At 40.3% G+C, this 24,742-nt stretch overlaps 1 long non-coding RNA gene across 1 annotated transcript in view; it reads left to right on the top strand.

Annotated features, from left to right (window-relative positions):
• Positions 1-221: 221 nt before the first annotated feature.
• Positions 222-24,742, top strand: part of LOC123284754 (uncharacterized) — a 65,430-nt gene continuing 40,909 nt past the window's right edge. The window contains exons 1-2 of the long non-coding RNA XR_011502268.1: positions 222-856; positions 13,348-13,425. This is a non-coding gene — a long non-coding RNA (uncharacterized lncRNA). The remainder of the gene's footprint in view (positions 857-13,347; positions 13,426-24,742) is intronic.

Here is a 24,742-nt window from a genome sequence, read left to right as displayed (position 1 = left end):
TCCGTGGCTACCCATTCCTCCTTACTATGATCTGAGTGTCCCTGTGCATCTGACTTCTGGCTAATTAGAAACTACTAATTCCTACTATCCTTTAGTTCCAGCTTAAATATCGCTTTCCCGTGCAAGCTTCCCCTAATCTTCCTCCACCAACACACAAAGTTAGGACCCCATGAGACACCCACCCCCATAGCCTGTGCTTTTCCCCTGTGTCAGTGATCACAACTGTCATCATGCGATTCTTCCTGGAATATTTGTCTTCCCCATGGACTGTAAGTTCCACAAAGGCTGGGATGGTATGTGCACTCCTGCATCCTCAGTGCTGGCCAGTGCCTGCAACACAGTAGGGCTGCTTCCTCCCTGGGCCCATCATCCTTTATTCAGGTGTCTTTACCCCAGAGCTTGCGAATTTCCAGGTCCTACTCACGGTTCCTTTCCACAGGCATGGGAAGTCCCAGACAATACGGCTTCTGGCAGACTGACTTGCCTTGCCAAAGCTCACGACCTGGCTTGCGTGGCAAATAATGAAAGAGCTTGGTGAGTTTCCAAGTGGCTATTCAATAAATCAGTCTGCATTGCCCGATTTTCATTTACTGCCCCTGGGTCCTTTTGGCTCCCTGACACATTAGCGAGTACTTTCATTCCTGACTTTAGGTTTTCTAACTTTGTCTGATCAGAACAGGGGAATTCTTCATGATAGCATGCTGATTCATTCTGCAAAGTAGTGCCTGAGCACCTCCTGTGTGCCTGGGGCTGAGGACGGAGTGGTGAACAAGACAGTGAAAACCCCCTCCTCATGAAGCTTACCTTCCAATGGCTGTCTTCGCATTTGTGTTAAAAGGAGAGTGACGTGTTTCCAGTAAGTAACATTTTGCTAAATATTAGAAACTGCGGTCCCTTTGAAGGTGAGCTATGGGTTTAGCGTTGTTTGGGAGATGTGGGCACATCTCTGGAAGATTGTCTAAGTTTTCCCTAAAGGCTCAAGGAGTCTATCCTCGGCTCCTAGGTGCTGTAATATGCACTCTGAGGATTCAGTTGGTTTCTGGCTTCTAGGGTGTGGTATTCACTGTTGTGACAAACTTGGCTGTTAAAGAATGTTCTGTACTTGAGAAGTTCATCTGGAGATGGGAAAGGAAGCCAAGAGCAAATGTCCTCATCCTCTAGTGTGATCCACCTGTTGCTTGCTCCCCTAGAAGCCTGTGCTTTCTCTTCAAAGCCCTTCGTTTTTCTATGATTATAGTTTCCCCTCTCTCCCTCTTCTCTCTTGCTCCTCCTCGCCCTCTCTCCCTCCTTTCGCTGATTTGTGAGCTCATCAAGGGCAGGGCTTCCTCTGTCTTGCTCACTGCTTATCTCCAGAACTCCATCACGGCCTGACACACGGTGGGCGTCTAAAGTCGGGGTTAGGGAGTGGAGGTAGGAGAATGAATCCTGAGGTCTTTCTTAGACCTGCAATTCTTGTGCATTTGAAGTTTTTATTTTAGGGCCGATGAGTTTTATTTCTGAGGTTTATGGCCTAATGTAGCCCTTACCAGTATTTTTAACACTCTTCTTTCAAGTTTTTGAGTAAATCTGTTTTATTATGAGTAATCACTGCCTTTGTCAGGAGTTCTCCCCAGAGGCGGAAATTTGTGCTCTGCTTCTGGCTGTGCCTCTAGTGAATTAAGTAATCCTGAGTAAGTGCCTTTGCCTCACTAGCCTCTGATCTTCCTCCTTGTGAAAGGAGTCGATGGGTCTTATGATTCCTTAGGTGTCTCTAGCTCTAAAATGCAGCTCATATTCATCCAGACCTAGCACTTCTGCAGGGTCCCTTTCAGGATGTGAGTGGGCAGTGGGAATTTTCCAGAAGTTTCTTTTCTGGAGCTGGGGATGATAAGCAGCCATAAAGTGTTGCTTCCACCTACCTGAATTGCCCACCTTGCTCTCCACAATGATGGTGTGGGAAGTTCCACCAACCCCAGAAGCCTCACCCCTGCCAATTCTGCCAAAGGGCAGGTCGTCAAGATAATTTTCCAGCCCTGCTGAGACGTTAGTTCTCCTTTCCTACAAGTTGGCTGCTCAGATATCTGCAGACGCATGACTCCTCTTTGATGCTCGGCAGACTCCTTAGAACCTCCTCTCAGGGGTTGTGTTTCTAGATCTCCTGTAGACATCGCCTCTTCTGGAAGGGCTGCAGTGATTCATGGACCACACACATTTGCTGTCTGGTTTTAGAGCTGGGCTCATGACATCCAGCTAGCTCCTAATCCCTGCCCTAGGCCTCCCCCAATCCCTGTAGACCTGTCAGCAAACCAATGATTAGGATTAAGTTCCTCAGGAATCGCATTTCAACTCAGTTATTCATTTACTTTGAACAAGATGCTACTTACCAACTCTCCATGCCAGTGTTTTCTCACCTGAAAAACTGGAATTAAACACAGAGCTTGGCGTAGATTTCCTGTGAAATGGCCATTTGCTGCAAAAGTGTTGCGTAACAGGGAAGTCACACTGCATGGAGCTCCTCGTTCTCCTTTCTCTTCTTCCTTCTCCTCCTCTTCCTCCGCTCTCTCCCTTCCACTCGTCCTCCTCCTTCCTTTTTGTCTTTTTCTAGTGTGACATTAAAAAAAACCCACACAGGTAGTAAAGTGCTCAAAACCCAAGAAAAACTTAACAAAATTTTTGTAAAATGAATATTTGTGTAATTACCACCCAGGTCAAGAAACAAAATATATCCGCTGCGGAAACTTCCCAGGTGCCCTTTCTAGCAATAAGATCTTCCGTCCCTCTAGCAGTAACCACTATCCTGATAAATTGTTTATCATTTCACTGTATTCAAAAGCCAGACACAGATTTCTTGACTGATTCCATAGATTTCATTCAACAATAATAAGAGCTAGCACCTATCCAGTGCTTCCTGTGTGCCAGGCATTGTTCAAAGTGCTTGACATACCGACTCTTTTCATCCCTACAACAACCTTGTGAGATAGGTATCATGATTGTTATCCCAGTTGTACAGATGAGGAAACTGAGGCACAAAAGGTTAAATAACTTGCTTGGGGTCAGACAGATAGTAACGAGACTGGATTTGAACCTAGGTAGTCTGGCTTCCGAGACTGCACTCCTGTTGACTGTACGGCTTCTTGTTAAATAGGATCTGGGAGCTGCACTGAAAAATTATGATACCTGTGCAGTCCTTCTACAGGCACTTAAGAAGAAGTTTGAATAATTATAGCAGCAATATTTTAGCCTCAAGACTGAGGCAATCCAATCCTACTTCCATCTTTACAGTGAAACCAATTTAGCTGTGTGTGCGTGTGTGTGTGTCCTTTCTGGACATCATATTCATTTCAAGGTTCAGTTGTCTAGCATCACCTTTGCTGATCTCTTCCAATACGGATGGGGCCAACTTTTTAGGTGCCCAAGCCACTTCAGGTTCTACAGGCCCCAGAGAGTGACTCTCATTTCCAGAATGGCGTAACTCAGCTCTTCGCAAACTTTTTGCCAAGAAGAACTGCTTTTCATTCTCCTGCCTTGACTAAGTAAAAATAAATGTCCCCCTTCCCTCCTTTGCTTTATTATCCAAAGACATATATATCTGCTAAACTTTGCTTCTAATCTCCAGGAGATAAGTAATTATAACCAGTCAACCTCAGCTCTTAACACTTATTAGCTGTGTCAATCTAAGCAAGGCATTTAACCTCTCTGTGCCTCAGTTTCCTCATCTATGAGAAGGGGAATAACGTTATCTCCCTTATTGGGTTGTTTTGAGCATCAAATGAGATGAGTACAAGGTGCCTAGACAGAGAAAGTGCTTGGTAAATATTTGCTGTTTTTATTGTTAAGTTGAAGGTAACGGTAGTTCTATATATGAGCTTATCTTGAACTCTAGCCTAAAGCAAAGATATATGGATATTTGTATTGGCCTGTTTACTTTTACTTAAGATACATAAATTATGCTAGACTTCTTAAAATATTGAAAATAATTTGTGGCTGCCCCTTGCCTTATTCCTTTGTAGAAATCCAGGTATCTTGGGACCCCAGATAGGAAACAACTAGCCTAAGTTTTAGCCATGGAGGGTTTTGGATATTTACAAATTCTTCCCTAATTGGCTTTTTATCCCAATTACATAATCAACCCTTGATTACTTGGGGACTGTGGTCCAATTGGAGGAAAGTCCTTGGCTTCCTCCTGCTTTCTTTATCAGTCCATTTCATTTCTTGTTTGCTCCTTTCACCAAAATTCAAGGGAGATTTTGAACAGCAGAGGATAGAAAAAGAGAATCAATCAGCCAAATTTGTTACTTGTCATTAATTAAGGTTGAAAGAAGAGGGCGGAACTACTGACCAATGTGCATTTGAGATTGCAATCATCCCTGTTGTCCCAGTTTTCTGTTGCTGTGGAAAATTAAGGTTTGCCCGTATGTCAGCTGCTGGGCATTTGGGCAGACAACGTTGTGTAGGAGAAATGCACAGGCATTATGGTCAGCTCTAGGTTTGAATGGTGGCGTCCCTACTCACTACCTCTGTGATCGTGACCAAGCTTCTCTAAGGCTTGGTTTCGTCATCTGTAAAATGGAAATAATGCCCATCTCACTGTGAATATTAAATGAAATGATGTACATAAAATGCCTGGCATCCAGCAAGCACTCAATAAAAGTTCACTTCTTTCTCCTTTCTCTTTTTAGTTCGTCTGTGAAAACAAGGTGATGAGTCAATTTGGTGAAAAATGAGTAGAAGATGGTGACCTAGCTCCACTTAGCCAAGTAATTTATTCATTAACTATATTGTCATCATCTTACCAGTGTTCCCAAATTGTTTAGAGACAGCTTAAGTGTTACAGAATAGTCAAGATTTTGAAGGAAAAAAAATGGGGAAATTGCTACAAAGGCATCAAGACCTGACTCCACCCCTCCACCTCCCACATCCTCCTTGCACTGTCTTAAGTCAATGTCTCAGATGATGATGATAGTCATCATCATCATCATATCATCTTTTTACAATGTTCCTACATATGCATTGTCTCATTTCATTCTCAGTCGTAATGACTCTGTGGGATGGTGGATTACACGTTATCTCCTTTTTCTGATGAGGAAATTGAAACTCAGGGAGATCAAATGACTAGCCCAAATGCACGCTTCTAAACAGTGGCTGGAAAAAGATTGAACACATCTCATGATTCTAGGTCCAGAGAGTCTTTACCACTTCATGTTGCCGGGTATAAAATAATGATTCTGTCTGATTTATTTCTGAATATTTGACATATTTAATTATGCTCTTATCTTTTCACTTCCTTACAGAAGATCTACTTCTCTGAAAGAAGTATTTTAAACTTCAACACTATCATATTCACTAATTTCATTACAGATTAATTTCTATGGTAACAAGTTTACCAGAAATCTCTGTGTGTACTTTTTTTTCCTTCAGAAGCTATCCAATAGCCCAGTTAAAAAGAAAAAGAAATACATTCAATTCAAAATCCCAAGTGAACTTGGACAACTTTTTTAGTTCATTATGATAGAATTTAATTTCCATGCTATTTGGGACTCATACTACTACTTGGATGAAAAACAGTTTCCATTAGAGATAAAGGGCCTCTTCAAGAACAATGGAAGTGGAAGGAAAAAAACCCAGATGCTTGAAAAGAGAAGAGTTATAAGCAGATTGGCTCACTTTAAAAGGTTGAGATGGAGATTCATAAAATAAATGAATGAATCAGCCCAATCTGATAGAAGGCTTAGAACCTCTGGTGGGAGGAACTGGAAGCATGATCTTGGACTCATGAGGATGGACTGCCTTCCATCACCTCTGAATCATTGTCCCTGGGTCATGTGAAATGTGTCCTCAAGCTAAAAGGCTACAACCTCCTTGCATCAAGCCTGGAGAAGTTGTCAACCACTCTGTCTTACATATCCTTTGACTTCCTGAAGTTGGTCTAGATGTTTCTACATGATCCCACCCCCATCTGAGCTGTTGGCTCTGACTTACTTTCTCTACCACCATCTCCCTTTATCTCCCCATCTTAGTTCCTCAGTGCAGGGGGTATTTTCTCTGCACTGGGGAAGGAACTACAGATTAGAGTCTTCCAGGCTTGAATCTGATGTGTATTGGGAGTTAAAGGAATTCAGGCTGGCTTTAAAGATTATTGTCTTGGCCATTACATTTCTTTTGAATGTCAAAAGCCACATATTCTTTCTTTTGAATTCATGCTATGATAATTCTAAACCCTCTTGAGACAAATAGATGCCTATGGTAGAAGTGGGAGAGAGATCAGCATATTAAGGAAATTTGAAAAAAACATAAAAAACTGTTGTATTAAATAAGAAATACAAGAATACATTTTTGTTATAAATATTCAACAATACAAAATATGTAGTAAAAACAAAAACTCCATCTTGCCTTATACCCTTACCATCCCACTGCCCTCTCTAGATACATCTGTCATTAACAGTTTACGGTCTATCTTTCCAGATCATTTTCTGTGTGTTTATGTACATATATATGTGAGGGTACAAAAGTATAAGTTTTGCTTTTACTTTTAGTGAAAGTGACTTTATGGTATAATCTTCTTTTACTTAACGATACGATTTGTAAATCATTCCGTATAGATCAACTTCACTTTTAAAAATTGATGTGTGGAAATCCATCGTATGGATGAACCATGAGTTATTCAACCACTTTCATGATGTACTCTTAGATGGTTTTATAACTCCTTGCTCTTACAAATAGTGCCACAGACAACATCCACCTCTACATCTCCTTGTACAGGATTTCAAACCTTACAAACATGGATGCTTTACAAGAATCTACTATGGAAACTGACGACCTTCCATATCTGCTTTTTGGCTACCTGTAAACATGAAAAGTAATGCTGTCAGTGGTCCCCATTTCCAGATGCTAAGCCTCTGCTTTAATTTGGGTCATTATGCTTCTTTTTCACTACTCAACTAGTTCCGCTGAAATAACACAATCTTCAACTTGTTTTTCTCTCTATTGAAAAAGTACCACAGAATCAATAGAATAAGGCAAATCCAAAGTATTGATCAACATATGAGCATATTTTTAGTATCGTTATTTCAGAGAATAAAGTTGAAACTCACAGTTCTTCATCCTAATAACTGTAGGAGGGCAGCGTTTTTCTTGTCAGTGGAGTCCTGGCCCTGGTTCTCTCAGTGGTGGTTACGCACAGCAGCAGAATGCTTAAATTACCATCGTCAAGACGAAGACTTGAATTGCTCGCTTCCATCCGTACAGGGCGCCTCAATGGAGCACTGGCTTCTTGTTCAGAACACAGTGACCAGTTCTCTTGTCACTTGTTTGTTGCTACCCAGTTTAGTGGTTCACCACTGTGTTTACTCCATGCTCCCTTCTCTGCTTCCATCGCTTCTACCACTAGCAGCTACATCATATTCTCTCTCATCCAAACCACTTTCCAACAGAGTGCATATTCAGTACTTCCATCAGGCAGAGTTCCTGTTCCAGGCTGTCTCATTGATCACGGGAGAGATGAGCTCCTTTGGGTCAGGTGCTCATCCCTAGTCCTATCAGCTGTGTCCAGGGGAGCATGACCACGTGATATAAGCTTAGAACTCAGGGAATTTCAAAGAGGGGGCCGTGATGGATATTCAGTGACATCTCAGAAGGGGACAGAGTAACTGGCAGGCCCTTTGCATGCCAATCTGGCGTATCTGGAAAGGGCATCCTGCTAAAACTTTTGTTAGGAAACTCCTTGTCAGTATTTTCAGGCTGCAGGAGCAACAGAGGGAATCACTGAAATTACATCTGATTATAATGTGTTTCTCAGGGAAATAAATAGCCCAAACTGAAGCACACTTCCGGTTGTCAATTTTTCACAAGCATCCTGGAACTCAGTGACAGTTCTTGAAGATTGATATAGACCTCTGACAGTGAATTGATTGTTCCAGCAGAGATCTTTAATGAGATTGTGCACACTATTAAGGAACCACCATCTCCAGCATATTACAATGACAATGGCGAGATCTTGTGAATACGGAAAGCAAGGCAACTTTCCTGCTCATTTCTTTTTAAAAGCACCAAACCCTAGCAGCAAGGCCTTCTTGTTAATTAGTTGTTAATTATTGGGACAGCTCATGAAATGTTTGTTAAAGAGCTGGCCCACTAGCAAAGAAAAGAACCCAGAGAAAAAGACTGAATTGAAGAGTAATAAAAGGAATGAGCTAGTTTTTACACAGTTGACTGGCACCAAGGAAATTCTAGCAACTTACTCTTCTGGTACAAGATGACAGGTACTGTAGAAATGCATAGTAAACAGACAAGAATAGATGAAAATATAATAGATGCACAGAGCTGGAAGAAACCTCAGTAATCATCTTCCCTTATTTTGCAGACTGAGAAACACATGTAACAGAGCATAAATGAACTGCCCAAGGTCACCTTTCTAGTTGGTGTCCCAAGAAATCAATTTAGCCCAGAGATCTCATCACCACCAGGCCCTGTTGAAAACCAAGCGTTACGGTATTTGTCTTGGACCTCCCATTCATAAGGGGCATCTACTCTAGTGTTTTTTTCTTTACCCTCAATTGAGGTTATAACATATATAGTCTGGTGTTGCTTAACAGCGGAATAAGTTCCGAGAAATGCTTCGTTAGGTGATTTAGTCATTCTGCAAACATCATAGAGTGTACTTACACAAACCTAGATGATAAAGCCTACTGCACACCTAGGCTATGTGGTACCAATCTTATGGGACCACTGTCTTACATGCTGTCTGTTATTGACTGAAACGTCCTGACGGGGTGCATGACTGTATAGTCAAAGCAACACACTGACAGATTTAGAATTGTCCTTCATATAACTTTAAACCCATGTTCTGTTACTCTATAACTAAACCACACTATTTTGATGCATTATAAATTAATACTTTTAAAATAAATTTTGTGTGAACAGTTACATTGTGTCATTTACTTATTTTTTTGCTGTTAAAAGTTAATTTGTTACATGTGTATATTTAAAATATCCCACAGTTTTTGTAACCTTGTTTTGGCATTTTATATATTTTGTTTCTCTTTTTCATTGTAAATGTAATTTATTTTTATTTTTTTATTTTTATTGAGGTATAATTGACATATAACGTTATATTGGTTTCAGGTGTACCGCGTAATGATTTGGTATCTGTATATCTTGTGAAATGATCACCACCATAAATCTGGTTAACATCCATCTCCATACATGGTTACAAAAATTATTTTCCTAATGATGAGGAATTACAAAATCTACTTTCTTAGCAACTTTCAAATATGCCAAACAGTATTATTAACTATAGTCACCACACTGTACATTAGGTCGCCATGACTTACTCATTTTATAACTGGAAGTTTGCACTTTTTGCCACCCTTGACCCATTTTGCCCACTGCTCCACCATCGTTTCTTTACTTTTTTTAATGTTCTGAAATCTCCAAAAATAGGAGTGGCCCAGGCTTCTGAAAACCTCATAGAGGTCTTGTTCACTGTTCTACACTCTTTCTTTACAGAACATCACTTTCATCAGTGATTTAAGTTGACACAGTGTCAGGTTGTAGTTTTCTTAAAGGCAGAATGTCTTAGTCCATTTGGGCTGCCATGACAGAATATCATAGACTGGTGGCTTATAAACAACAAACCCTTATTTCTCACAGTTTTGGAGGCTGGGAAGTCCAAGATCAAGGCACTGGCAGACTCACTGTCTGGAGGGCCCACATCCTGATTCATGGATGGCTGTATTCTCATTGTTTCCTCACATTTTGGAGGGGGCAAAGGAGCTCTCTGGGATCTCTTTTATAAGGGCACTAATCCTATTTATAAGGGTTCCACCCTTATGAGCTAATCACTTCCAAAAGTCCCCACCTCTAAATAACATCATGTTGGAAGTTAGGATTTAACATTTGAATTTTAGGAAGTCACAAACATTTAGTCTGTAGCACAGGGCATTCTGTGTTGCCCATCTGTAGGGTTATTATATGGAACCCAGAAAATTGCCAACCAACTCCTAGTAGCTATAGACTACCTGAATGCTACTCTTGATAAAATCTTAGGAAAGAAAAGTTTATATTTTTATTCTGTATGTTAGCCATGGTGATCTATTGGAGCAGCTCTGTAATATGCCTTCAAACCTATTCCCATGCACAACCATCTTTTAACTTTGTATTGTGGGTAAAAAAAAAAATTAAAGTAGGATTAAAGTAAGGGTGTTGTTAAATACACTTTTATTCTCCCTTGAAAAGTTGCTGTAAAAGCTTGTCTTTTCATTCTGCCTTCTGCTTACAGAAGCTGCTTGGAAAGCATCGCTACATTATGTCAAATTTATAATGAAACTATAGAGAGCCTATGCAGCATATGAGAACCAAAAGGAAAGATGCTTCCTGTTCTTTGGGAAAGCCAGCCCTGGTGGTCAAGTGGTTAAGATTCGGCGCTCTCACCACCGTGGCCCGGGGTTCATTTCCCTGCCAGGGCACCACACTACCCATCTGTTGATTGTCATACTGTGGCAGCTGTATGTTGCTATGATGCTGAAAGCTATGCCACTGGTATTTTAAATACCAGCAGGGTCACCCATGGCGGACAGGTTTTAGCAGAGCTTCCAGACTAAGACAGCCTAGGAAGAAGGACCTGGCCATCCACTTCTGAAAAAATTGGCCATGAAAACCTATCAATAACAGTGGAGCATTGTCTGATACAGCCCTGGAAGGCGGGAAGATGGTGAACAAAACTGGGCAGGGTCCAAATCTGCTGTACACAGGATCCCTAGGAGTCGGAATCAACTCAATAGTACTAACAACAACAACAAATACTTGAGGAAATGTTTCAGTCCCCTACAGTGATGCTGTGATGTGGTGCCAGGTGTCCAGCCCCACCTGACTCTCCCAATACTTCTCTCCTTAACTCATTCCTCTTCCAAGTTTTACTGTCTGGACTCAGTGGTTCTCAAACTTCAGCCTGAATAAAGATCACCTGGAGGCCTCCTTCCCAGAGATTCTGATTCATTAGGTCTGAGGTAGGGCCCAGGAATCTGCATTTTTAAGAAATGCTGTATGAGTTCTCTTGCAAGCATCCTAGGACCACACTTGAGGAACTCTGATCTACACATTTTCTCACTAGCTCCCTCGGAGAGATGCATGTCCTCATCTCTCCAAATTACGGGCTTTATTTCTCCGTTTTGGTGATCCACTTGCAGAGCAGCTTGACTGATGCCTCTCCTCACCCAACCTGACTCCCGAGATTCTTCTCCTCTCACCTTGCCTCTGGCAGGGAGGATGGAGGGAACCGGGGAAAGAGCGGACCCCCATCAGATCTGTCTACCAGTGCAATCTCTCCATTGCATTGCCTGTGAACATTCTTTGAATGGATCTGGAAAAAGCCCAGGTCATCTGGGGCCAGTTCTGGAGAACTGGGTTTATGATCAAGTGAGGAATTACAGTTTAGAATCAAAAGCTATGCCTAACTATAACACATATTGTGACTGATACTCTGGCTTGAGTTATAAATGCCTGTAAGGCACCAGATGGAGTGTTTCAAAAACATTCTCTGCAGTGATTATGGAAATCACATCCAGGTTGCCCCAAAATGGATGAGCAGGTTGCTTACAATGTCCTGCTGTTTTCGTTGGTTGGGCAGCCCTTTTTATTAGTTGACCGTTTCTTTTGATTCATTGGTACTTTTGCTATTCTAGCATTTTTTTAAAGATTGGCACCTGAGCTAACATCTGTTGCCAATCTTCTTTTTTTTTCTTCTTCTCCCCAAAGCCCCCCAGTACATAGTTGTATTTTCTAGTTGTAGGTCCTTCTGGTTGTGCTATGTGAGACACCGCCTCAGCATGGCCTGATGAGTGGTGCCATGTTCACCCCCAGGATCCGAACCAGCAAAACCCTGGGCCACCAAAGTGGAGCTCGGGAACTTAACCACTCAGCCACGGGGCCAGCCCCTGCTAGTTGTTAAATATTTGCACTACTGGAATTAGTATAGGATTTTTCTCTTGAAGGACAAAACTCCTGAGACTATTTCAATTCTGAGTGTTTTTTAAAAATCCAGCCTCATGAATTAATAGTCATACTTTGTAGGTCACTTAAGGCACATGACTCATTAAACCTGGTTAATATTTGTCCTATAACATGTATTCCAGGCATTAACTCATTATGGGCTTGATGCGTGAAAATCACCATGCTGTTGTGTCTACTGATACAGGCATTACCTTCCAAAGCATATATAAGGTTGGTGACTTAATACCCTAAATAGCCAGCAAAAAGAAGCCTTTAACTTTTCTGGCCGCATCCTTAGCTTGATTTCCTGCAGATGGTACTCTGCTGATTCATTTCCTGATGGTGCACTCTAGTTGATTGTTTTATTCTCTCAAAGAATGCTGTAAATTGTAGTTTGCTTATGGTTGGGTGGTGATGGGCTGGGCTGGAATTTACAGTTGAGAAAGACCACTTTAGTTTATAATAAGAAGCGTACAATTAAGTTTCACTGAAGAGGCTGAAGAAATATTTATAAATATATGTCTGGGTATGTGTATATACGGAGTTATATTTATTTTTAACCACTCATACAATTTAAATTAAGTATAAATATATTCATATACATGCTAATGTAAAGGCCACCATACCATTTAAAAAATTGACTATTTAAGCTCAAATTTTGAGGTAAAGAAGAGTGGGCAATTCTCAGTCCTCATCTTACCTGACTTATCATTATGGCAAAGATCAAATTCAAAGGCCTTTCAGGGAAGCATGATATAGAATGAAGCCATGGCTGTGACTGTAAAATCCTTGGTAAGACCTCAGAAAGATCCAAGACAGTGCCTTAGAGATCTGTTGATTCAAAGAACACAGCTTCTAGCAAGCTTAAGGGTGATTTCCCCGAGCAGTCTCAGCAGAAGTTCAGGATACAGAAGACCTTATTTCAAGAGTTTTGTGGGTGTGGCTTTCGACTAATGTAGTGAACATCAATAATACTTATAGGTGATCCACAAAGTTTTAAGAGAAGAGTATTGGCAAAACCATCTCCAGGGTGGACTGAAAGAGACAAAAACAATACAAAATGAAGAGGCCTTTGGACCTCATGTTTATAGGCAGAAAGAAGTCTGAGAAAGCTACTGAGCTGCAAATCTTCCATGGAAAAGGAAGGATATCTTAGAAGGCAAAACCATGAGCCCAGAGGGTGAAGTCAGTAGCCATAGAAAATTATTACCAGGATTTGACTCCCAATCAAGGGATTACTGACAAATAACCTGCTGAATTTCAGAATTTCTATGGATCAGTGACTCCAGTGTGCCTCTCTTCCCCTATGTGACTTTCCCATGCCTATGCTATTATTGTATATTGGGTTTGTTGAGGCAGATAACTTATTTCTTTATTTTACAGGTCTTCAACTCAAGAGAAACTGTTACTCAAGGAATTGGACTTGAAGAGCCTCATCTGCACATGGACCTGGTTTAAATGGTGAGAGTCTGGACTCTGAGCTCATGCTGTGATGAGATGAGAGTTTGGGGGACCTTGAAAGCGGGTGAGTTTATTTTGTGTGTGAGAGGGCATGAATAATTCAGAAGATGGACTGTAGTAGCCAGTCTCTAAGATGGCTCTCAGTGATCCTCTCCTCCTGGAATTCATGCCCTTGTGTAATCAGTCAGTCCCCTTCCACAATGAACAGTGCCTGATCTGTGTAATAGGGATGTTTTGAAAGGATGCTATATGATTCTAGTGGCCAGGTTATAAAACACATTGCAAGTTTTGCCTTGGTCTCTTGGATCACTCACCTGGGAGAATCCAGCTGACATAACACAAGGATATTCTGGTAGCCCTATGCTTGAATTCCTTACCCACAGAAACTGTATGTGATAAATATTTATTGTTGTCTTAAGCTGCTAAGTTTTGGGGTAAGTTTGTATACAGCAAATAACTAGTACACATAAAACCTGTAAGTTCAGCCATATCTTTGGAAACTTAGATCTCAACACATCATCGGCCGTTCCTAGAATATTAACCTTAAATGTGATGCAGGCTGACTGTCCATTCATGGACTATCAGGTGTTGTCATGTGTGTGTTGTCAAGGAAAGGCTATTTCATTTTCCATCATTCTTAACATATTTTATTTGTCGAGTTTCAAGGAAAGATGATGTACAGTATAATTATGAGTACAGAATATGAATTCAGCAGGTCAAGAAGTATATCAGTGAATTATTGCTGTGTGACAATGGCCTCAAAACTTAGTGATTTAGTAAGTTGATTTTTGAGAAGGATTCTAAGACCATTCAATGGGGAAAGAATAGTCTCTTTAACAAATGGTGTTAGGACAACTAGAGATCCACATGCAAAGACTGAAGTTGGGCCCTTACCTCACAATGTATACAAAAATTAATGCAAATTATATCAAAGACCTAAGTAAAGAGCTAAAACCATAAGTCTTAGAAGAAAACAAAGAAGTAAATCTTCATGACCTTGGATTTGGCAATAGTTTCTTAGATATAACACCAAAGCACAAGCAAGAAAACAAAAAAATTGATAAATTGGACTTCATCAAAATTAAAAAGTTTCGTGCATCAAAGACACTGTCAGGAAAGTGAAAAGACAACCCACAAAATGGAAGGAAATATTTGCAAATCATGTATCTAATAAGGACCTAGCATTCTGACTTTATAAAGGACTCTGACAACTCAACAACAGAAAGAAAAACAACCCAAGCTCTTGAACAGACACAGACATTCCTCCAAAGATATACAAATGACCGACAAGCAAATGAAAAGATGCACATAATTAGCCATCAGAGAAAAGAAAATGAAAACCATGATAAGATACTGCTTCACAGCCACTTGGAGGGCTATTAAAAAAGAGAGAGAGAGAGAAAATAACAAGTGTTGGCTAGGATATGGAGAGAAGATGTGGAGAAATGGGAACCCTCATGCATCACCAGTGAAAATGTAAAATGGTGCAGTTCTTGTGGAAGCCCACTGGTGATTCCTCCATAAATTAAACATGGAACTACCATATGACCCTGCGAATCCAGTCCTAGGTTTATGTACTCAAAATAATTGAAAACAGTTGAAAAACAATTGTTCAAACAAAAATTTGTGCACAAATATTCATAGCAGCACTATTCACAATAGCCAAAAGGTGGAAATAATCCAAATGTTCATTAACTAATGAAGGGATAAACAAAATGTAGTATATCCATACAATGAAATATTATTTGGCAATAAAAAATAATGAACTACTGATATATGCTATAACATAGACGAATGAGCCTTGAAAACATCATGCTAAATGAGAGAAGCCAGACACAAAAAGCCATAAACTGTATGATTTCATTTATGTGAAATATCTGAATAGGAAAATCCATAGAGAGAAAACAGTTTAGTTGTTTTCAGGGGCTGGAGGGGGCGGGGAATGGAGAGTGACTGCTTAATGGTTATGAGGTTTCCTTTTGGGATGATGAAAATATTCTCAAACTAGATAGTAGTGATGGTTGCATAACATTATGAATATACTAAATACCACTGAATTGTACATTTTAAAATGGTTAAAATGGTAAATTTTGTGTTATGTAAAAACAACAACAAAAAGTGTAGTGACTTGAAACAACAATAATTTATTAATGATTCTGGGCTTTTCTTCTGTTGGTTTCACCTGGGTTTACCCATGTTATCTGTATTCAGCAGTTGGACTGGAAGGTCCAAGCTAGCCTCACTCACATGCCTGGCAGCGCTTCTTCATGTGGCTTCCCATATTTCCATAGTCTGTTCTGGTTTTCTTACATGGCAGTCTCGGGCAAGTTCGAAGAAAACTACAAAGAGTTTTTGAGGCTTTGGCCTGGAACTCACACAGCACCACTTCCATCACATTCTATTTGTCTAAGGGATTCGTAAGACTGGCCCAGACTAAAGGAAGGGGAGATAATTATTGCTTCTTAATTGGAAGAGCAGTGAAGTCACCACACAAAGATTCCATGCGAAGAGAAGTTGTTGCAGCCATCTTTGAACACAATCTACCACAAGTAGCATTTATCTCATTCTCATCTTTTAATGTATATTTTATTAGATTTTTATTTTTTGGACTAAGACAAATGATGGATTGAGAAACCAAATAGCTCAACTTAGTTTAGATAGCATTTGAGGAACAGATTTGTGATAAAGGTACCACTTTTTCCAGGATTTGGCTTAAAGCAACTTACATTTTGAGTGTTCTGTAGGATTCTTTCTTGCCCTTAGATTCCAAAGAAACCATAGTGATACTCCGTGCTCTCTTATAACTTTACACTGTCTTTAATTAGATTTCTCTATTGCAGAAATCACACACACACACGTACATACACACATGCTCACTATGATTATATGTGTAGAGTCCTATGAGAATAACAATAATTTAATTTCAAAAGTACCTGATTGCATAATCAGATACCATTTTTCCTTGACTTCAGAAATGGCACCCGCATGGTCATCTTTCTCTTCTAAGCCTGGCTCTCATGCATCTTGTATAAGTTATTGGTGATCCTTAAACAATTGTTAAGTGAACGAATGAATCCAATGGTAGGTAAATATTTGCGGTTTGGGGTTATTTTGAATAACAGCAGCAAGTTTTCACTTTATGAAAGGGTGATCTGCTTTCAATCAAACAAATAACAGAATGAGGTGGAGCAAGTTGCGAGAAATGTTAGATTGAGGAGTTTTCTTCAGAGGGAGCTGCTGTGTATTTTATTTTCTGTTTGACCCTGCTATCATTTGGAACTTAGACATAACTAGGAAACACGTTACCCTGATTAAATGTGAATGTGAATGTATCATCTGTGGGTGACATCATTATATTTAAGGAATCTGCGGACAAGATTCTTTCAGTTTGGTCTGCACAGTTCGTAAGCGGTAGGACTCTTCCGACAGGGCTGCAGGCTTAGACTCCTAGAAGCATCTGGTGAAGTGCTGAGGGACAGGAACAGAAGGTAGATGCTAGCTACGACTTTGCACTCATACTTTTAAACTCTCCTGAAGTTGTCACATCAATGAGATGAGCTTAGTTCAAATAGTTTTCTTGCAATACTCTCCATGAAGTGCCCCTACCATCAAATCTCCGAGTCAGAGAAGAGATGTGGAATGTCCCAGTGTGATAAAAACAGATCTGACTTGTAACTTTGGCTTCCCCATCTGCCGAGTGATGAAAATGAATGCAGCAGTAACTACACACCCCTCTCACTTCCTCTCTCCTGTTCAAGGAGGACTGTGGGAACTAGCAGTTGATCAGAAAGCAAGTAACAATGGTATGTCACAGAGGGGCGAACTTGCAGTGAGATCTGTGAAATCTCGTAAAGCACAGGAAGTGCCAGGTCTGCTGGGTTGGATTGATGTTAAGGCAGTTCACATCTGCAGAGCTTGAGATTTTCCAAAATCCTTTTGGCTAAGGAATGCCAACGATAAGGGGAATCCCTGACTCACTATTTGCATATTGATTTAGAAAGAAATGCAGATTTGATCATTTGGTTTCTGTGTAACTTTATAGTCAAAATGAAACTAGAATGTGAATATTAGAGTGTGTGAACCTTCTTAGTATGAAGCTTGACTGCTGCGGCATTTAGGAAACCGCGCTGTGTGATAGCAGCACTCAATATATACACTGTCCTTGCAACAGGTGACCACTGAGGTTCAGACCCTAGTAGGATCCCGCAACTCATTGTTTGCATACGTGGGTGTAAGAAATAACAATATTCATTGCACATTTTCTTTGTGTTTGATTCTAATCCTCTGTGAATGGATTCACTTAAAAAAAGTAGTTTTAAAGGTACAAAATATTGATGTTTTTCTTTGATACACAGGAGTTATAATATGTGTTCATCATTAAAACAAATTTGAATAGAAGGAAGACTATGCTACCCAAACACAACCACCATTGACTTGTATACAATAGGTTCCTCTAACTGATCTCTACTTAAGGAAGCCACCAGATTAATTTATGTAGCCTCCACTCTCACGGTAAAGCTCATGTCTGATGTCTTCAGCAAGCTTAATGCTGTTGGCATTCTCAGAGTGCATCTGGGCACTTTTTCCACCAGTTGTGTCATCTGTTTACCAAGAGTCAGTTTGTTTGTTCCCAGCCATGTTTAAAAAGGTTGCAATTGAAAATTTGTAATGTAATTAGGAATTATGTAAATGGATGAAAATATAATGCAGAAAAAACATTCTTAAGAAAACCAAGTGGCTTTGAAAAGATTTGATAAAGGTAAGCCACACACATACGGTTAGATGAGGTGTAAAGAAGCAACTATAAAAGACTGAAAGTAAATCATTAAAATTTAGCAGGATTCTCTCTCCCATTACTTCGAAAGTGTCTTTCAGTTCTTACTTCGCTTTAAAGAAACTGAAAAATTGTAGCTGATCCATTAAAGGGTAAGAGACTGAGTAGTTGGATATTGTGACATTGTGATTTATAGTAAGAAATATATATTTGGTTTTCGCTCCAGTTTCTGGCACAGAGCTCCTGAAACACTTGGAATTTCCTAAGTGGTGAGAGCTATAAAGGTGCCGTTAGTTATGCTAATGAGGTGACTTTTGGAAAGCCCCTAGGTCACCTAAGGATGAGGGCTGGTTGGGAGAACCAACCTTGTGATTAGAGAGTTGGAACTTTCAGTCCTACCCCCAGACCTCTTGGGAGAGGAGAAGGTCTAGAGATTGAGTTCAATCACCAATGGCCAAGGATTTAATCAATCATGCCCATGTAATGGAACCTTCACAAAAACCCAAAAGGAGGGGGATTGGAGAGTTTCTGGGTTGGTGAACAATGCGGAGATTTGGTTAAAGGGGCAGCTTGGGGAGGACATGGAAGCTCCATACTCTTTCCCCATATTTTGCATCTCTTCTATCTGGCTGTTCCTGAGTTACATCATTTTACAGTAAACCGGTGGTCCAGTAAGTGAAATATTTCTCTGAACTCTATAAGCCACTCTAGTAAATTAATCAAACCTAAAGAGGGAATTGTTGGAACTTCCAATCTATAGCTGGAAGATCAGAAGCACTGGTGACAACCTGGGCTGGTGACTGGTGTCTGAAGTTGGAGGGAGGGCATTCTTGTGTGACTGAGCCCTTTTCCTGTGGGATCTGATGCAATCTCCAGGTAGACGGTGACAGAATTGAATTGAAGTGTAGGATACCCAGCTGGCATTGGAGAATTAATTAATTGGAGGTAGGGGTGAAAAAACCCACACGTTGGAATTGGTACCAGAATCATTCATTGGCGTTAGAATTGGAGTTGGTGATCAAAGTCAGATCAGAGTCAGAATCATAGGTATAATATGCAAAATGAGTGGGGGACACTCTTACGAGGTGACTTATACCCAAAGATTAAAAAAAGAAACCCAGTAAAAACAGTAAATCCATATAGCTTAATATGTGCCGCGAACTGTTCTACATACTAGAGAAATTTTACTCGTTTTGTCATAATAACTCAATGCAGTAGTAAATAGGTGGTATTACTTTCCTCATTTTACAGATGAGGCAAATGAGATACAGCGACATGAACTTCCTACTCTAGATTATCCAGCTGGTAAGCAAGAGAGCTGGCATTCAAAGGCAGGCAGCCTGGTCCTCAGTCTGTGTCGTCAGCTGTTGCCTTATGCTAGCCCTCAAGTCTACAGCAAAAGATGGAAATATTTTAAGTAAGAACAAAATTAAGATACGTTTGTACTATTAAAATTTATTACGGAAATATTAAAGCCTGTGTAAAAGTAGGAAGAAGAGTCTGGTGAGCCCCCATACACCCATCAGTAGCTTCAACAATGATCAATTCATGACCAGTCTTTATTGCATCTATTCCCCCATTCATTTCCCCCTTGCTCTTGGAGTATATTAAATTGAATCCTAGAAATAATATATTTTTATCCATAAATATTTCAGAATGTGTCTCTAAAAGACAAGCATTTCTTTTTAAAAGTATAAGTACAATACCATCATCACACCTAAAAAATGAACAATAATCTAGACAGTATTTGAATTTCTCTGATTGTCTCAAAAATGTTTTGAGGGATTCTTCCTCCAAATAGGGTCCAAATAAGATCATTGGAATTAGTGCCTTTTAATCTATGAGTCCCCTCTCCCCTTTTCTCCTTGCAATTTACGTGTTGAAGAAACAAGGTTCACTGTCCTATAAAGTTTCCCACGGTCTGGATTTTGCTAATTTCATTCCCCATGATGTAATTTACAACATTTCTCTGTCTGCCGAATTTCTTGTAAATTGCAGGTCACCTCTAGAGGTGCAGTCTGATCCAGGTTTGGTTTGTTTGGCTTGAATGCTTCATAGATGGTGGTGTGATAATTCTATCAGTAAGCATATACCATCTAGCTCTGTCTTTTTCTGTAATGTTGACATGCATTGCCTAATCCATTATTTTATCAGAGGTTAAAAATAATGCTATTCTATTATTCCTGACTCATTTATTATCTGGAATATTTCCATGAAAAAAATTTGCCCTCATCAACAATTTAGTTACCCTAAGTTCTGTACAGTATAAGGATAAGTGCTTGATTGTTTCCGTCTGTTTACCAGTTTTCAAAATAATGAGTTATTCCCTAGCTCCTTTAAAGGTGACCGATGGCTTTTTTTCCCTAGTGTTGATGTGTCTTAATCCACTGCAGTTATTGATCTCAGACACTTTCTTTAGCCGAGGGGACCCTCTTCCATTTAGCTCTTGAGTCCTTTTGACATCATCCTCTACTCTTTGATAGCTTCCTTGTTTTCTACTGTGACAAGATGTTCCAGGCTTACTCTTTTGTATGTAACGTTTTTAATGCTCTCTCTCCATATTATCCCTTTTCTGTTTTTTCATTTAGCTGGTCAACAGCTAGGAAGCATGGTTGTTAAGGTTTCTCAGATTCATCGTCCAGTTTTTACCTTATTTATTACACAACTTGGGCAGGTTACTTGACTTTGCTCTGCCTCAAAATTCCTTCATGTGTAAAATGGGAATCATAATAATTGTACTTACCCGAAGATGTTACTATAAGGATAAACTGAGTTAATATACGTAAATCACTTAGAACAGTCCCTAGCATGTTGTAAAAACTCAATAAATGTTAGTTATTATCATTGTCTTGTAAGACTGCTTTTAGTATATCATCTTTCTGAATTTTTCTAAGCATGTCTGACATAGTTGTGACCATATTTTATGTTTATTTGTTTCCTGATATTTTTCCCATAACATAGCAACATATGCCCTTCATATCATGTAACAAACACAAGTTCTAAAAACTATATTGGGGTACGTACCCTAATTTACCAGCTCATACGCTCTCTCATAAAGAACAGCTGATTTCCATTTTTTCCCTATTAGAAAGACTACAGCAGTGAATATCTTTTTGAAGAGAATTTTTGTTTTTCTTTTGTGTTTAGCATTTCTCTACTATGAATTTCCAAAAGTGGAGTGACTATATCTAAATTATGACCAAATTTTTTTCCTAATAATTTGTACTGATTCGTATTTACCTCAAGTTTTTAGCATGGTTTTAAAAATGTTTATAGAACGCCAATTATTTTTCATGTGCTTTTACAAAATCCAGTGACAAAAATAAGCCATTTAAGTTGATCAGCTCTGTTGAAAAGAAAGAGAATAACATGGTCACAATCTGTGAGCTGCCCACGTACAGTAACATCAGCCTGGCCTTCTGAGTCAAACCAGTGAGACTGGGGGAAATTTGACTACCACAGCCTTGAATGTGGTGAAAAAAAAGAAAAACAGAAAACCAGCATTTTGAGTAATCTAGTAATTGGGTTCTGCTCTCTTCTGAGCCAAGAAGAGACCACAGTCACGTGAAACAACCACCAAAAGATGGTAACAGCTCAGCAGCAGTGACTTGGCTTGACAGGTATAAAGCGTCCTGGGTGGGGAAACAAGCTTGACTCTTCCAGGGTTCTGCTGCCTCCTCTGTGCTTGGCTTCAGGGCTTCAGGACTGAGATCAGACCCAACACTGGCCAAGACGTGAGCCCTACTGCAGACACCACTCTTATAGAAGGGGCCTTCCAAAGGGGTACACTTTTGAGATTTATCCACCCACAGGAGGTGTCACTTTCGAATTCAGACTAGATTTTATGTGTGCCAGATGTGACCCTGGTACTCCTTCCCAGTTAGGAGCCATGACTTGACAGAGAGAGAAAAGGACAGCGTTTAACTGCTGCTTCTCGATGGTCAACTCCTGTGGAACCTTCTCATCTCTCCCTCTGTGAAATTCACTGAATGGATTTTGGAGACTTGTGTTAAAATGGAAGTTGACTGTTCCCCAAAGGCTTGGGACCCCAGTGTGTATTACCTGAGCCACTCCTAAACTCTCCTGAAGCTCCCTTCTAAATTGCTACCCCTTCCCAAATAGCTATCTTAATTTAGCTGACCTTGTGTAAGGCTACATGGTTAAGCCACAGACACTAAGTGAGAAAGATGTGGATTTGAATTCTACCTTTACTCATAGTGTCTGTGTGATCTCATGTTCCTCCTCATCTGCAGATTCGGGTTCTTAAAGCACCTATTTTCTACCTTGCAGGGTTGTCATGAGGACGAAATGAGATACTGCATATAAAGTGCCAGGTGTGTTTTAAATGTCCAATAAATGTGATCTAGCACTGTTACTGTGCATTTGAGCCACTGTTCTTCCCCGCTCCCCCCCTACCCTGGTCCAGTTTTGGTATGGGGTGGGTTTCTTCCTCCTGTGATGAGAATAGTTCTGTTTATCTGTGTTATACAGTCTTGGCTCTGGCATTTGCATGCTCAGTGTAGCAGGAATGGGAAAAAAAAACACTCACTTCCAAAACACAGAGAATGGTTGCCACTTTCATTAGCTGTTCCCTGCCTATTTCCCCAAGTGGGATGCTGTGCATCTCCTTAGGCATCTAGCATCTCTAGTGTGCACACAGCTCTTTCTCTCTGATTAAAATGGATAAGTCAAAGGGATGAAATGTGCCTGTCAGCACTCACTCAGGTAAATTGGTTCTCAATATCTGAAAGGAGAGACAGGGAATAAGAATGATGTTCTATGCCAGAGTTCTGGCTTAAATGCTTCCAGTCCTCTGGCAAAAGCTGAAGGTGCCTAGCCCCACCCAGGCTTGGGGAGACCCCTCCTTCCCACCATCTGTTTAAAATTAAAATAATGCCATATACCAAAGAAAGGTTTAAACTTTCCCACTGATCCTCTCTTGGCTTCTCTCACAGAAGGAGGTAGAAGAGGAGGAAGGTCATGTGACAGCCAAGCGATCCTTCCATTCCAGGGAGAAAATTCTAGATTCAAGTCCTGTGATGGAGTGGAGGGGCAGGGGGCTGGAGTCAGAAGACTGAATTCCAGTCCTGGTTCTGTCTTTCACTAGCTCTGGGGGCTTGAGCTAGAGCTTTCATCTTCTGGAAAAAAGTAGGCTTAAGCAGTTTACAAGAAATACACAAAATGCAGGAACACGTTAAATGACACCACAGGAATATAATCAGCAAAACCCAAAAAGTGAGAAATTACGCTTGTAATTGTACCACACTTGTAGTAACTTTGGGCAGCAATATTTATGAACAAATAACCTCATTTCTTCAACAAATGAATGGTAGTGGGGAGGGGACCTTATATGTTAGAGATTTAAGAGACATCGATCAAATGTAATGTGTGGGTCATTTTTGATTCTAATTCAAATAAACCAACTGTAAAAATACACTTATGGGACAATGTGAGCTATCTGAACAGTGTTTGGATATATGATGATATTAGATTATTGTTATTTTCTTTAGATGTAGCACTGGTATTATGGCTGTGTTAAGAAAGTCCTTTTTTCTTGTAGAAACATATTAAGGTATGTTCGGATAATAAGAGGATGATATAATACAGAAGTAATATGTATGTGGTTTACTTCCAAATATTCTAGTAGTAGAAGAATGGATGAGGGATAGATGGTGAAATAGGATCTGTCTTGTGTTGATGATTATTGCAACTGGTCAGTGGATTTACAGGGGTTCATTACAGTATTCTCTCTAATTTTGTCTGTTTGGAATGGTCCATCACAAAAGGTTATACAGTACAAAAAAAGCTAAGCTTTGGAGCAAAGGAGAGTGCCTGGGTCTACCGCTTACTGGGCCAATTAACCTTTGACTCAGTTTCCCCGTGAAGACCAAAATGGCACCTGCCTCATAAGATTGTTGTCAGCACGAGGAAAGTCCTTAGCACAGTGCCTGGCACATGAGAAGAGCCCAATCAGCGTTTGCTCTCATTATTCATAAAATAAGAGGTTTGGACTACTTCCTCTCTATAGTTCTTTATAACTGAAGGGGTATCTGATTCCAACCTGTTTTTTCCACATCTTAACCCCCTTTTGTTTTTTTCTGCTACTCCGTGTTCACCTTTCTGGAAAGTCTGACTTCCTCTTTTGCTCACCTTCCTTTGCTTCGGGGCCTCTGGACGCCTTACCTGGGTGGCCAGGTGTCAGTTCCGTGAGGCGTGTTGGACTGATTCCTGGTTGCAGGTGCAGGTTTCTCATTTCTGCACCTGCTCCCTCACTATCTGGCTCTTTTTCTGGTAGCTTCCTGTCCCTTGAAATGAGAGCTTGAAGCTTCAGGAGGAAGGTAGAAACTTGGGGTGGAGAAGGGCGGGTAGGATGCAGTTACGTCCTGACTCCATGGCTCTTTCTTAACCTCCCCACCCCACGATGGGGGGCGTGGGTAAGAGTCAAAATGGGAGGGGCCTGTCTCGGCTCTGCGTCTCCCTGGCTGTGTGGGATGGGTCAAGGCACTTGACTTTGCTGCACCTCAGTCTCCTAACTTGTAAAAT

This window comes from Equus asinus, chromosome 3 (assembly GCF_041296235.1).
Source record: "Equus asinus isolate D_3611 breed Donkey chromosome 3, EquAss-T2T_v2, whole genome shotgun sequence".
Taxonomy (NCBI): domain Eukaryota; kingdom Metazoa; phylum Chordata; class Mammalia; order Perissodactyla; family Equidae; genus Equus; species Equus asinus.
Note: the sequence above shows the minus strand (reverse complement) of the source record. Positions and strands in the feature narration are given on the sequence as shown.